Genomic DNA, 14,140 nt, shown 5'->3' with positions numbered 1-14,140 from the left:
TCGAAGAACCATTGATCGCTGGAATCTTACTATCTCTCTCCAAAAGCCGGTTTACACTCCATGCAAATGGACTCGGCCGACGACAGGGAGATACGTGATTAATACGGATGGTGCATTGAACGAGGTGGATGCGGGGTATGGAGCCATTATTCGAGACTCGGAGGGGACCGTTGTGAGAGCAGCCACAGGTCAGGTTGACAGACAGACTATTTTCATACATGAGCTACAAGGCGTTGAGTTGGGTTTGGAGTTAGCACTTAGTGTCGGATTGCAGGAAGTTGAACTTGGTCTTGACTCGATGAATATCAAGTTACTTCTTGCAAAACCACAACAGAAATTACCATGGAGGGCGAGGCATTTGTGGAAGAGAGTTCAGAGGCTTCGAAGTCAATTTCGGAGTTTTCGAGTTTTTCATGTCTATAGAGAAGCCAATCAGGCTGCAGGTTTCTTGTCAAAGATGAAGCTCGGACCGGGGGTGACTCACTTTAATATTAGTCAACTTCCGGTTGAATTAGTCAATATCGCTAATGCGGACTCTAGAGGGACAGTGAGAATGAGGAAAGGGTGGGGCTAATGAAATGATGTAATTTTGTTTTTTTTGCTGTCTTTTGATTTTATATTTCATTGTTCTCGGTTCGGGCATCTCCCGCTTATCATTATCAAAAAAAAAAACATTAATCTTGGGTATGAGATTATGCAACCCCTTTAGCTGTAGCTTCCTTGTTCGGGAGCGCGACGCCACAAAACTCGAGCTCGAGGCTCAGACTCTGATGGTGGAAGCCTTGCGGGAGAGCTTGGACCAAGTCTCTGATGATTCTACACAGTGGCGAAAATGATTAGAAAATATAACGGTGGATTGGCAAGCACGTGGGACAAGAGTCTTATTCAGATGTGGCAGGAACGAAAGAATAAGATCGCGACAGAGCGTGAGAAGGCGAACTCTAGGTTTCATGGTAGCCCCTGGCCTAGGGAACCATTGATCTTGGGTATGAGATTATGCTTCCCCTTTAGCTGTAGCTTCCTTGTATGCTTTTATGTATTTTCGGACGTAAGGAAGATGTATGAACGTATCTTCCACTTTTGTGTACTTTTGGATGTAAGGAAGATGTATGTGATGATGCATAAAAATGTCCAGACGTTGACTAACGTCTAAAGAGTCAAGATCAGACCTGAAGTCTACTGGGTCAACCCGACTTAAGGTAGAAGAATCAATGAGCCCCTGATCGTCCACCAAACATTCCCCTAACTGGGAGGTCGGCCAGAAGAAACCAGCCCTGCAAACGCCTTTGGCATGGACAGATCAGCCCTGGGGTCTTCAGAGGAGTAAGGGGGGTCTAAACAGATCCGGCCAATGTCTTACGCCCAGAACTGGAAAGGCAGCAGCGCTCGGCGATCTATCGACTTAATCCCGAATCTTCCAGAAGGATATCAGTCGGCCACACATCTCGAAGTGTTTATGCCCGCTTGGACTCCACGTAACTAAAGGAGGAAACTCTTTATTTGGTCTGACGGCAACCGCCTCACCACCGCAACTAATCAAAGTCGGCCTAACATCGCCTATAAAAAGCCCCTCACAACGTTCTTCAAAGGACACGATCTCTTTACCCAAAAAAGATCACCCAAAACTCAGAGTTCCCATAACTCGCCCCCCAAAAGGATCAATTAATATTCATTCTTTTACTACAAAGAGCACCCTAACTGGCTTGAGCGTCGGAGCTGTTTTCGAACCCTTTGCAGGTTTTTCCCCCTTGGGAGCAGACGAAAAGGAACAGGAGCTAGGAACGAGGAACATGAGCAAGGAACAAGGTGTAGGAGCAGAGAGCAAGGAACAGAGCAGGAAGCGGAGCAGTAAGCAGAGCAGGAAGCAGAGCAAGAAGCGGAGCAGTAAGCAGAGCAGGAAGCAGAGCAAGAAGCAGAGCAGGAAGTGGAGGCACTAAGCAGAACAATACTCAACTTAACAGAACAATCACACATAACGGAGGTTGTCATGCATCAACTCCCTATTTCATGGTGATCTAACGGAAAATCATTTTTTGACATCAGCATTTGGCGCTAGAAGGAGGGGATCTCCAGCAAAATCAACGATTCGGTAACCCGAGCCCTATCTAAAAACTTTTCAGACTAACTATTTCACTGAGCCCCTTGAGGCAAACATGTCTTTAGAGGAGCACACCCCACGCGGATCGACACACCGACTCCGCAACACAGACGAACTCATGACTGAACTAGCTCAGGTCAAAGCTGACTACCTCCGGAGAGATGAGGAGGCGAGACAGTTGGAGGAGAAGCTTCGTCAGGCAGAAACGGCTAAAAACGCTACGACACCAGAGAAGAGAGAAGAAGTAATCAGGAAACATGCACGAAGACTCTTCTCACCAGGCAACGCATTTTATTCCGGAGATCTGACATTACAGCCGAGAGATCAGATGCATCTGGAGAACATCCTGGAAGGGTACGGAGCATTAGGTCCCAACCGGCCATACATCCCTAAAAAGAAGGGAATTGACGAAGGATGCATGGACGACCCAACTGTTTGCGAGATACTCATACATCAGATAGGAGAGCTGACGCGAGAAAGGGAGAAAGAAAAGTTGCGAGGACAAGCAGTTATCCATCAACCTTTCCTCTGTAAAGAAATCTTGGAATCTGAGACGCCAAAAAACTTCAAATGTCCAGCACTGGATCACTACCACGGTCTGGAGGATCCAGTAATGTTTGTCAACAATTACACCTCAGTAATGAACCTGTATACGACCAACCAGAACGCATGATGTGTAGTCTTCGCTACAATCCTGAAAGGCCCAGCCCAATCATGGTATCAAGAACTGGCCCCAGGCTCAACCAAGTCTTTCAGACAACTCGCCCAGGTCTTTTGCGACGCCTTTCGAGGAAGCACTACAATCAAGAGAAAGACGGACGAGCTGTTCAATGTAGTCCAAGGGAGAAGAGAGACCTTGGAAACTTATTGGCAAAGGTTCCGCAACCTCATGGTGCAAGTCCCTGACCTGGTACCAAAAGTCGCTTTCGCAGATCTGCTGAGAGGTCTCCGACAAGATGACGTCATCAGGGACATCTCCGGAAAAGAACCAGACACCCTGGCTGAGTTAATAGAGAGAATGCAACAACTCGTCAAGAAAGAAGAAAACTATCAGGGGATGAAGGAGGTGGCAAACATCCCGTATGAAAGCGAGTCGATCCAGAAGCGAGAAGAAGCCAGGCCTCACAAGGAGCGAGAGCGAAATAGAAGACCCAGATATAATTTCGCAACCTACACTCCATTGGTCAAAGGCAGGGAGGAGATTCTACAGATACTCGTGGCATATGGAAAAGCAGAACTTCCCAGACCTAACGACGACAAGCACGAGTTCGGGCTCAGAGACATGACCGCATGGTCTGCCTTCCACCGAGGTTACGGTCATAAAACCGACAACTGTCGACACCTCAAGAATCTCATTAAAGAAATGGTAAGGAAAGGCGAGCTGGATAAATACATCCGGAAGGAGTAGCGATCCTCCGAATATAAGAATAAGGGGCCAACAAGCAGAGCTGGAATTAGTTTCGGTCTAAATCCTAACGAGCGAAGCCCGACCGTCAAAAAGGCCACTAAAGGTTCAGATGAGCCCTCCGGAGTCATGGAAAATATCAATACTATCTCAGCAGGACCAACTTTCGGCGGAGTCACGAAGGGAGGACTACGGAGATACGTAAACGAGGAAAAAAATCAGCCAGTCCTATTCATAAAACCTAGCGTGGAGACACCGCCCATCATCTTCACTGATGAAGACTTAGTAGGGATAACAAACCCACACGCGGACCCGCTGGTGATAACGGCGGTAGTAGCCAATTGGAGGGTAGGGCGCATCCTAGTCGACACGGGAAGCTCGACCGAAGTCATGAGCCGAGCATGTTTCCAAAAACTCGGGGTAAGTCTTCATCATCTCAAATCATATAAGTCTTGCTTAACAGGGCTTGGCGATAATCAGATCGAAACCGATGAGACAACATCGCTACCTGTACTGATAGGAGAAGGAGAAACAAAAAAAGCAATAATGTTAAATTTCGCTATAGTCGACAAGATGCATGATTTGACACGAAAATGTCACATTTGGAGAGCCTAACTAAGCCTAGTTAGTTCGTTTTGAGTATTATAAATAATATTTTATGTGTTTTTAATGTTAGGTACCTATTTTGAAGTTAAACATGTAAATCGGAATAAAGGGAACGAATTGTCACTATCATTTCATGTGCCGAAAACGAGAGAAAAAGACTTCAAACAAATCAAATGACAAGAGGAGTTAATGACGAGTCCGACGGTGAAAACGGAATTCAATTTGGAGTTCGGACGGGGAAGATGTGAAAGATAGAAGCCAAGGTCTTTTCTTGAAGGCACCTCCCCCTTTGGTTCTAAATGTAGAGACAAGATGAAGGCACTCCCCATGTTGTTGGCTAGCTACCCATGTGGTTTGATTTGATTTTGGGTTAGAAATTGCTAGAGAGAGAAATCTAGGGTTTAGCTTTAATGGAGGTTTGTGATAAATGGAGAAGATGATGGTGGTCGCTATGGGGAACCCAGAATTTGCTAAGGGGAAATCGGCTGCACTTTAAAGACTCATATTTTCCGACGATCTTAGCCTCGAACCACATCGAAAAAGGGGGATTCTCTCATGATTTTCTTTCCATTTCTTATTCAATCACCATGTTTAGCTAACTTTAGTGTGTCGATTATATGAGATGAAATGTGATGAATTCGTGATTATGTTTAATTTGATTTGATGTTTTGATTATGAATTGATGTTCATTTAACTCGATTATCGTTTTGATCGTATTTTCATGTGTCTTGTCAAGCACTTCGCATAGTTAATAGATGAAACGAAGTATTCGATATCGATCGTAGTCTAAGTCATATTTTCATGTGTCTTGTCATGCACTTCACATAGTTAGGCGACTAGACAACACTTTCGTTGACTCGAGATTAACTGATTATGATATTTGTTTGAAAGTATGATCTCCCGATATACGTAGTGCTTATAAACATCACCGTAGGAGTCGAACATCGGTTATACTTTGAACATTAGGTCGGACCATACATAGTTGTAGGTTTATCATTATCGGATTCTCGGTTCGACACCTCTCTCACTTATTTATTTCCCGACTCTTGTTGCTTCCCGACTCTTGTTTCTCCGACACTTCTCTCGAATCTCTCTCGCCCGTTTACTTTTATTGTTTAGTTAGTTTACTTGCTTGCTTTATTCTTTTTGTTACTCTCATAATCAAAACCCCCCCATTTATCTTTGTTTCCCTTCCTTTTTAGTCTAAGTTAGCATTTGATATCTAGACCGGAGGATAAGACCCTTCGACATCCAAACTACGTTCTTATCCTTGGATCTACTCCGGTTTTACCGGTTACTACTTGATACCTCTGCTTGGGTGTGCAACCTTTTCGGGTGCATCAAGTTTTTGGCGCCGCTGCCGGGGATAGGTTTAGTAGTTTGGATAGCGGTTGTTGTTTTGTTCATTAGTTTAGTGTTATTTGTTTACTTAGACGTTCTTGTTTTCTTTGTTTTTGTACTTTCTTAATTTCATTTTTTTTAGGTACCGTTTTATAGAAAAGAGCCAAAAGAGACATAAAGGCAAAGGAAAAGGAAGAATCAAGAAGCTAAAGAGGAAAACCGAACGGAACGAAAGGAGAATTTGCTAGTATCGCATTCTAACTCTTCCTTTTTACTTGTGCGTGATTGTTTAGTTCTATTAGTGTTAGTCTCCATTTTGTGATTGTGTGTTAGCATCTTTGAAGATTGTGAAATCATGGCAAGTTTGTCGTTTGATGATGATGATGATGACATTATTCTAACTATTTCCCACACTAATGGACCACCTAGAAGTCGTCAAGACTACTCAAACTTATATAGAAATGGTTCGACTAGTGATAGGAATATGCGAGTTGAGTCTGACCGACCTAGGATGACCATGGGTGAATACCGTCAAATGCATGGAGTCGGTCAGACAAGTCATAGATATGGTCGTAGGGATTATGAGCATGAGGGTAATCAACCCCGTAAGAGTCTTCGAGACTATCGACAAGAATTTGAGATGACCACTCCTTCATGTATGAATTCGTCATTTGATGATAACCGTAGTTCTATTAGCATTGATCGACCACGTCGAAGTCTTCATGACTATCGACAAGCATATATGAACGGTTCATTTAGTGATGACAATTCACGACTCGATGATTCCACTCAAAGAGTCGAGTCTAGGTATCTACATGAAGGTAGTGAAGAAAGGACCATGGAGACCATTAACCCAGTTTGTGCTATTTGTGCGAACTTAGACCATTTGACCGAGTATTGTCCCATGATCTGTGTTCCGCGAGAGTCTTCGTCTAGTTATACTCATGTGCCTTATTACGAGGAGATGTCTGAAGATACTCTCCAAGCATTTTTTGAGTATCAAACTAGATTCAATCGAGAAATAAAAGAGATCACGGAATGGATTCTCAATATTGTTGATAGAATTGAGTCGGAGCCTATCATCGACGAGGAAAGAGTTTGCGCACCCCAAACTCAAAAGGAGACTATGATTGATGGTGAGGGTAATACACCTAACTCTAGTCTTAAGTTAAATGTCGAAGAAGCTCTTGATAGACCCTTAGAGCATGAACTGACCGATAAACCTTATTGCTCAATCCCTCGACCATTGTCATCTCACCATGATCCGACTACATTAGATTTTAATGTTCAGGATGATAGCTCTACGAGCAAGTTTGGGGATCACAAAATGTTAAACTTTCCAATTTTTAGCACATGTGATTATTTGGATGGGTTATGTAGAATGGAAGGTGTTACGACCGACTTTGAGGCTCCCGATGCCTTTAAGGATGTCGATAACATAGTAGTTGAAGAGATAACGGATAGCTTGTTGGATTATTTACCTAAGGAAATTATGGACCTTGACTTGGTCCCCGAGCCTATCGCCTTACCCTTAGAGTCTAGTTCGACCTTCCACATGATCTCAGACTCGGTTGTTGACCCCTTTTGGGACACTTCGGACGTCTTCCCTAGCATGTCTAGGGACTTAGTGGGTGTTTTATCCACTAAGCTTGAGTTTGACTTCTTGCCTTCGACTGACCTCCTCTCACTTCACTTATATGTCGAACCTTTTGATGACTTTTTAGTCGTCGCCCCTACCATTTATGCGCACTTAGTGGACCGTGCATCCACTAAGTTTGGGGATGGCTTCTTTTCGCTTTTAGTCTCATTTGTGTATAGCTTTCTTTGGGTTGACCCCCAAATCTTCCGTCTTTTGTTACATGATCGTTAGGTCGATTGAGATGGGCCTTGATGTTTGTGGGTAGCATCTCTGGAAACCCTCTGCGAGACATAACTCGTGCTCTTGTGTGAAAACAAGAGAATCAAAGGCTAATTCCATAGCTCAATGCAATCGTGCATACCCGCGTTAGTGGTAGAGTTCTATATGGTCATGCTTTTTATGTGCTTCATTCTCATTATATTTTGAATATTTTAGGAGCATTTCTTATACGTTTTACTTCTAAGGCGTGGTTTGTTCCAAGTTTGGGGATGGCGTGAGCTTGGCATTAACTTGGAACCTCGTTATACATGAGCCTGGGTAGTATCAATTTTTATCTCCTTCGGTTATGGTAATATTTCTCCACTCTTCTCTTTAAATTGATGTGCCTCTTTATCTTTTGGTGAGTGTATGCTTAGAACATTGAGGACAATGTTAGTTTTTAGTTTGGGGATGCGGGATATGACCATAACCAATGCATGACCATGGGTTTCAAAGACAAGGGTTCAAATTAGCCAAAATTTGAAAATTTTGGAACATTTTGAGTAGATTTCCATGTGATTATAGTGATAGTTTTAAGAATGTTGATGCATATATGTCGAGTTGATGAGTTTTGTGATTGCTAATGGTCTTTGCATGAAAGTCGAGTCTTTGAGTGTTTGTGTTATGCTATGGGAGTAACATCTTAGTGAAGAAGTAACATCTCTGAGAGACCTAGAGTAGTCATTAGTGGAGACTTAACCCCTGTGAGAGCTCAAAGCCTAAATTGTCCTTCGAGTGTACTCTTCCGCGCTAACTCCGAGTAGACTGAAGAGCTACTCAACCTCGTAACTATTAAAAGAGCTCATTTGATCTCGTGTGCTCAACTTCCTTAGCCACTAGGAGTGACATTAGGATAACGAATTAACCTTGCCCTTGTATTCCATGAAACCCGATAAGAATGCCAACTAGAGGGAGGCGGATACTCCATCACCATCCATCATCTTATATCCCAAGAATGAAGACATGAGAAGAAAGAATGAAGAATGTTAAGAGCAAGTATGAAATGAAAAGTTCATTGCAAGAATAGAGGTATGTGTGTTGTATTTTGTTTTGGTTGATTGTATTTGTGTTATGAAAAAGAAAAAAGAAAAGAAAAAAAAAGAATGAAAGAGAAAGAAAAGAAAAGAAAGAAAAAGAAAAGCAAGAATGAAATAAAGTTGTTTATGTTATGTTAGAGCATGTTAGCTCTTTTGTTTGAGTAATGTGAATGTATATATGTGTTTGTGTTCATGTTCATGAATAAGTATTCGAAGCAAGAAACAAATGTGGAAGTGCTTGAGAAGTTCTATAATGAAGTAGTCGACATTCTCGGGAATCCACCATCATCATCCATTTCTAGTATCCGCTAACCTTTAGAAGGCATCTTTAGAGGGTATAATGGGTGAGAAGGGCGAGTGAGCTTCCCCACTCTATATAGTGACTAATTCCTTTTCGAAGATCATTCGTTCCAAAATGTTGTTCTCACCCCTTTTTATGTGTGAGTCCATGTTAGTGATCACACTCACACATACGAGCGAACCATTCTTTAGTGATTTCATATTTGGAGTGTATGTCCGTTAGGCCGAAGTCGAGGCGAAATGTACTAACTTAGGAATCAAGGTTTTGTGACTTCGGAACATAGATGTTGCTCATTATAGTATGACACTAGCACTTTAGGGTAAGATCATTAGTGAAGGGGCCTTTAGCTTTTACAAGAGCTTAGTTACTTGATTCATTATGCATTAACATGCTTAAACCATTTACTATATGAACCATGTTTATCTATGATTTGGATTTTGGACCCTTGTGTATTTGAAACCACGATGTTTGTGGGTGTCATATATGGAAACCCTCACGAGACGACACTCGTCCTTTAGGGGCAACCTAGGGGTTTAAAGGGTTGTTGCATACGCTAAATGCAATCGGGATGCCTCCGAAAGTGAGTTAGGCTTTTATTTTGTTCTATTTGCTCGAGGACTAGCAAAACTTAAATTTGGAGATCTTGATATGACACGAAAATGTCACATTTGGAGAGCCTAACTAAGCCTAGTTAGTTCGTTTTGAGTATTATAAATAATATTTTATGTGTTTTTAATGTTAGGTACCTATTTTGGAGTTAAACATGTAAATCGGAATAAAGGGAACGAATTGTCACTATCATTTCATTTGCCGAAAATGAGAGAAAAAGACTTCAAACAAATCAAATGACAAGAGGAGTTAATGACGAGTCCGACGGTGAAAACGGAATTCAATTTGGAGTTCGGACGGGGAAGATGTGAAAGATAGAAACCAAGGTCTTTTCTTGAAGGCACCTCCCCCTTTGGTTCTAAATATAGAGACAAGATGAAGGCACTCCCTTGGTTTTTAATTAAAGCCCAAAGCCAAGTCTAAGCCCACAAAAGAAAAGAAGAAGAACAAGACAAGGAAGAATCTTGGAGGCACTCTCTTTATGGATCCAAGTTTGAGTCAAAGTCAAAGTCTTGACCTAGGGTTTTAGTAGTTTAGGCTACTATTCATCATCTTCTTCATTCATAAAAAAAACACACAACTTGGAAAAGAGGAGGCTAGAGGCTAGGGTTCTTGAGCTCTTAGGGTTTCAAGTATGGAAGTTCAATGGTTTAGAGAGTTAAGGAGTTTGAGAGAGGGAAAAAGAGAGAAGGACTAGCCGGCAACAGCATACTCGGGCTGGAGCAGCAGGCCGGAACAGGAGCAAACACTCACCAGCTCGGGACGCCATTTTCATGCACGGGACAGCAATAGGGACGCATACGGGAGCTGCAAGGACGACCGCAACTTGCTGGGAACGGCTCGGAGCATGTGCATTTGGCCGGATCTAGGGTTGGTCGGAATCCTTACTTCTTTGGCCGGATTTTGCTAGGTGTTCCGGCCACTTTCTTGGCCGGAAACCTTAGGGCTTTTACTCCCCATGTGTTGGCTAGCTACCCATGTGGTTTGATTTGATTTTGGGTTAGAAATTGCTAGAGAGAGAAAGCTAAGGTTTAGCTTTAATGGAGGTTTGTGATAAATGGAGAAGATGATGGTGGTCGCTATGGGGAACCTAGAATTTGCTAAGGGGAGATCGGCTGCACCTTAAAGACTCATAATTTCCGACGATCTTTGCCTCGAACCACATCGAAAAAGGGGGATTCTCTCATCATTTTCTTTCCATTTCTTATTCAATCACCATGTTTAGCTAACTTTAGTGTATCGATTATATGAGATGAAATGTGATGAATTCGTGATTATGTTTAATATGATTTGATGTTTTGATTATGAATTGATGTTCATTTAATTCGATTATCGTTTTGATCGTATTTTCATGTGTCTTGTCAAGCACTTAGCATAGTTAATAGACGAAACGAAGTATTCGATATCGATCGTAGTCTAAGTCATATTTTCATGTGTCTTGTCATGCACTTCACATAGTTAGGCGACTAGACAACACTTTCGTTGACTCGAGATTAACTGATTATGATGTTTGTTTGACTAAGTATGATCTCCGGATATACGTAGTGCTTATAAACATCACCTTAAGAGTCGAACATCGGTTATACTATGAACATTAGGTCGGACCATACATAGTTGTAGGTTTATCATTATCGGATTCTCGGTTCGACACCTCTCTCACTTATTTATTTCCCGACTCTTGTTGCCTCCCGACTCTTGTTTCTCCGACACTTCTCTCGAATCTCGCTCGCCCGTTTACTTTTATTGTTTAGTTAGTTTACTTGCTTGCTTTATTCTTTTTGTTACTCTCATAATCAAAACCCCCCCATTTATCTTTGTTTCCCTTCCTTTTTAGTCTAAGTTAGCATTTGATATCTAGACCGGGGGATAAGACCCTTCGACATCCAAACTACGTTCCTATCCTTGGATCGACTCCGGTTTTACCGGTTACTACTTGATACCTCCGCTTGGGTGTGCAACTTTTTCGGGTGCATCAAGTTTTTGATGTCGAAGATGATCTCTATGAACATTATACTGGGCAGGAACTTCCTGAGAGAGTCAGGGGCGATAATCTCTATGAACCACCTCATGATGAAATCCCCAATCCCGGAAACAAATCTCATAGGAACGGTTAGAGGGAATCAAGAAATGGCTAGGGGGTGCTACCTAATCTCTGCTCAGGGCTGCTAAGAGAAAACGACCAACCCGACCACCGTCGGAGGAGATAAGGTCTTCTATGGGGACCCCACAGCAGACATGCAGGACTGAAAACTGATGACCACGTAGGTTAGCATCAATCTTTTTCCTTTCTATTATTACAGAATAAAAGTCGTTAGGCAGAATAAATAGCGCTACCAGCTACATATTTTACTAATAAATAAAATCTTTTACCAAAAAACAGTACTACAAAGGAGGAGTCCTAGTCAAAACTCAACTTGCCTTACTCTGGCCAAAAACAGGTAGTTCTGGTAACTAAGGCAACGACCGGAAACCTTAAGGAGCAGTCCTAGTTAAACTAAAACTTCATTCGAGTAAAACAGACCCCTCACCAAGGTCCCGAGGAGAAGTCCTAGTTAAAACTGACCGTGCTCAAGCCGGCAAAATTAGGTAGCTCTAGTAGCTAAGGCAACGACCAGTGGGCCTTGCAAGGAGCAGTCCTAGTTAAACAGACGACTTTACTCGAGTGAAACGCGATCCCTATTGAGGATCGTAAGGAGAAGTCCTAATTAACCTACAACCCTGACAAATGTGACCGGGGGTATAAGGAGAAGTCCTTGCGTAGCTAGTCATGCAGAAGCAGACAAAAACAGCACTAGTAGCCCAAGCTACGACCAGGGGTACGGGAGCTAGTTGTGCTCAAGCCAACGAAACCAGCTCTGGTAGCCCAAGCTACGACCAGAGGTTTAAGGAGAAGTCCTAGCGAAACTAGTCGAGCTCAAGCCGACGAAACCAGCTCTGGTTGCCCATGCTATGACCAAAGGCTTAAGGAGAAGTCCTAGCGAAACTAGTCGAGCTCAAGCCGACGAAACCAGCTCTGGACCAGAGATTTAAGGAGAAGTCCTAGCAAAACTAGTCGAGCTCAAGCCGACGAAACTAGCTCTGGTAGCCCATGCTACAACCAGAGCTCCAAGGAAAAGTCCTAGCCAAACTAGTTATGCTCAAGCCAACGAAACCAGCCATGGTAGCGAAAGCAACGACCAGGGGTCCAAGGAGAAATCCTAGCTAAATTAATTGTGACCAGACTAATAAAAGACAGCCCTGAGAGCGATAGCCATGATCAGGGGCAAAACCAGACTCGGAAATCACTATGATTCACGGAGTTATGCTAATTTGGGTTTTATTTTGCAGAAGGAAATAGATTAGAGCATGATAGATTAAGTATAACTTTCTTTAGCTTTTGCAGGGGCGATCATTCGGAGCATGCGTAGTAAGTTTAGGAATGCATTATGATGGGCCTAAAAAGGTTACCCTAAATAGGTCACCAAACGCAAGTATACGGGCGTGAAGTGATAATTCCGGTAAGACCCGGTCAATCCGCAAGGACTAAGTGAAACCTATTCTAAGATTTGGAAGTAACATGATTTTGGTTTTGAAATTGTTTTTGGTGATAAAAATAAAATACGAAAACAACTAATAAAAATGAAATCAAATGGGGGAGAAGTTTAGGGTTTTTTAATCCATCCAATAATCACTTTTAGCTACACGAATTTAACCGACTAACTATATGTTTTTATAACTATCTTTAAACCGGCAATTGGTATCAGAGTCTTGTTGAGATTGAACGAAGAGAAGATGGGATCCAGAAGTGGTACGGTCAAATCAGGGAAATATGAGATAGAGAAGTTCAATGGGAAAAACGATTTTTCTTATTAGCGGCTGCAGATGAAGAATCTGCTAATCTCGCAGAAATTACACAAGACGTTGACGGGAAAGAAACCAGGAGATATGTCAGATGAGGATTGGGAGGAGTTAGATCTCGAAGCACGGGCCACCATTATGTTGTGTCTTGAGAGGGACGTGGCGATCCTAGTAGACGGAGAAGCAACGGCGGCGAGTGTGTGGTTAAAGCTAGAAAGCAACTTCATGACGAAAACATTAACGAATCGGGTCTACTTAAAGTCCAAATTATTCACATGTAGAATAGAAGAGGGTTCTTCTATTAAGGATTATGTGAATAGGTTTGACAGGATTATCTCAGATTTGAAGGATATTGATGTTAAGGTTGAAGATGAGGACCAAGCCCTCATATTGTTACTTTCATTGCCTAAATCCTATGAGAACCTTGTTCAAACTTTGATGCTTGTTGGTGACAGTCTAAGCATGGAAGAGACGAGAAATTCGTTATTAGCGGATGACCTTTGTAAGGTTGCTACTAGCAGTATGACGTCAGGTGGAGTAGACAAGGATCAAACACAAGGGTTGTTTGTAACGAGGGGGAAGAGTAACGAAAGGGGTGTATTGGCAAAAAACAGCATTGGGCCTTCCTTATGCGCCCACCCTCGTGTAACATATGAGGGGTGCCTTCAGTAGCCTCTACGGTCTAGCAAGGAAGCCCACCGAAAGCCCAACACGCCTCGCAAGCCCAGAAGTTCTAAGCAGGCCTACCCAAGCCCACGCTCCTGGCATGCCGAGATAAAGTCTGCCATGACGATCCACCCACACTCCAGCTAGTTGTGCGTACACGTGGCTAAATTGTTAGAGATTGGGTCAGTCCAATCCTAGCATTCTGCTACACGTTGGGGTCATGGTAGAAGACCGAGTCTTGCGCTACTTTAAAGGAGTGGTGGACTATTTCTACTGGCAACGAACAGGCTAGGGCAACGAGTATCGTAAGGCTACCCTTCTCTCTCAAGAGATCAACGGCCAC

This window comes from Eschscholzia californica, unplaced genomic scaffold (assembly GCF_041429995.1).
Source record: "Eschscholzia californica isolate CP2 unplaced genomic scaffold, dmEscCali1.0.p SCAF_5, whole genome shotgun sequence".
NCBI classification, from domain to species: Eukaryota; Viridiplantae; Streptophyta; class Magnoliopsida; order Ranunculales; family Papaveraceae; genus Eschscholzia; species Eschscholzia californica.
This window is presented reverse-complemented; position numbering follows the sequence as displayed.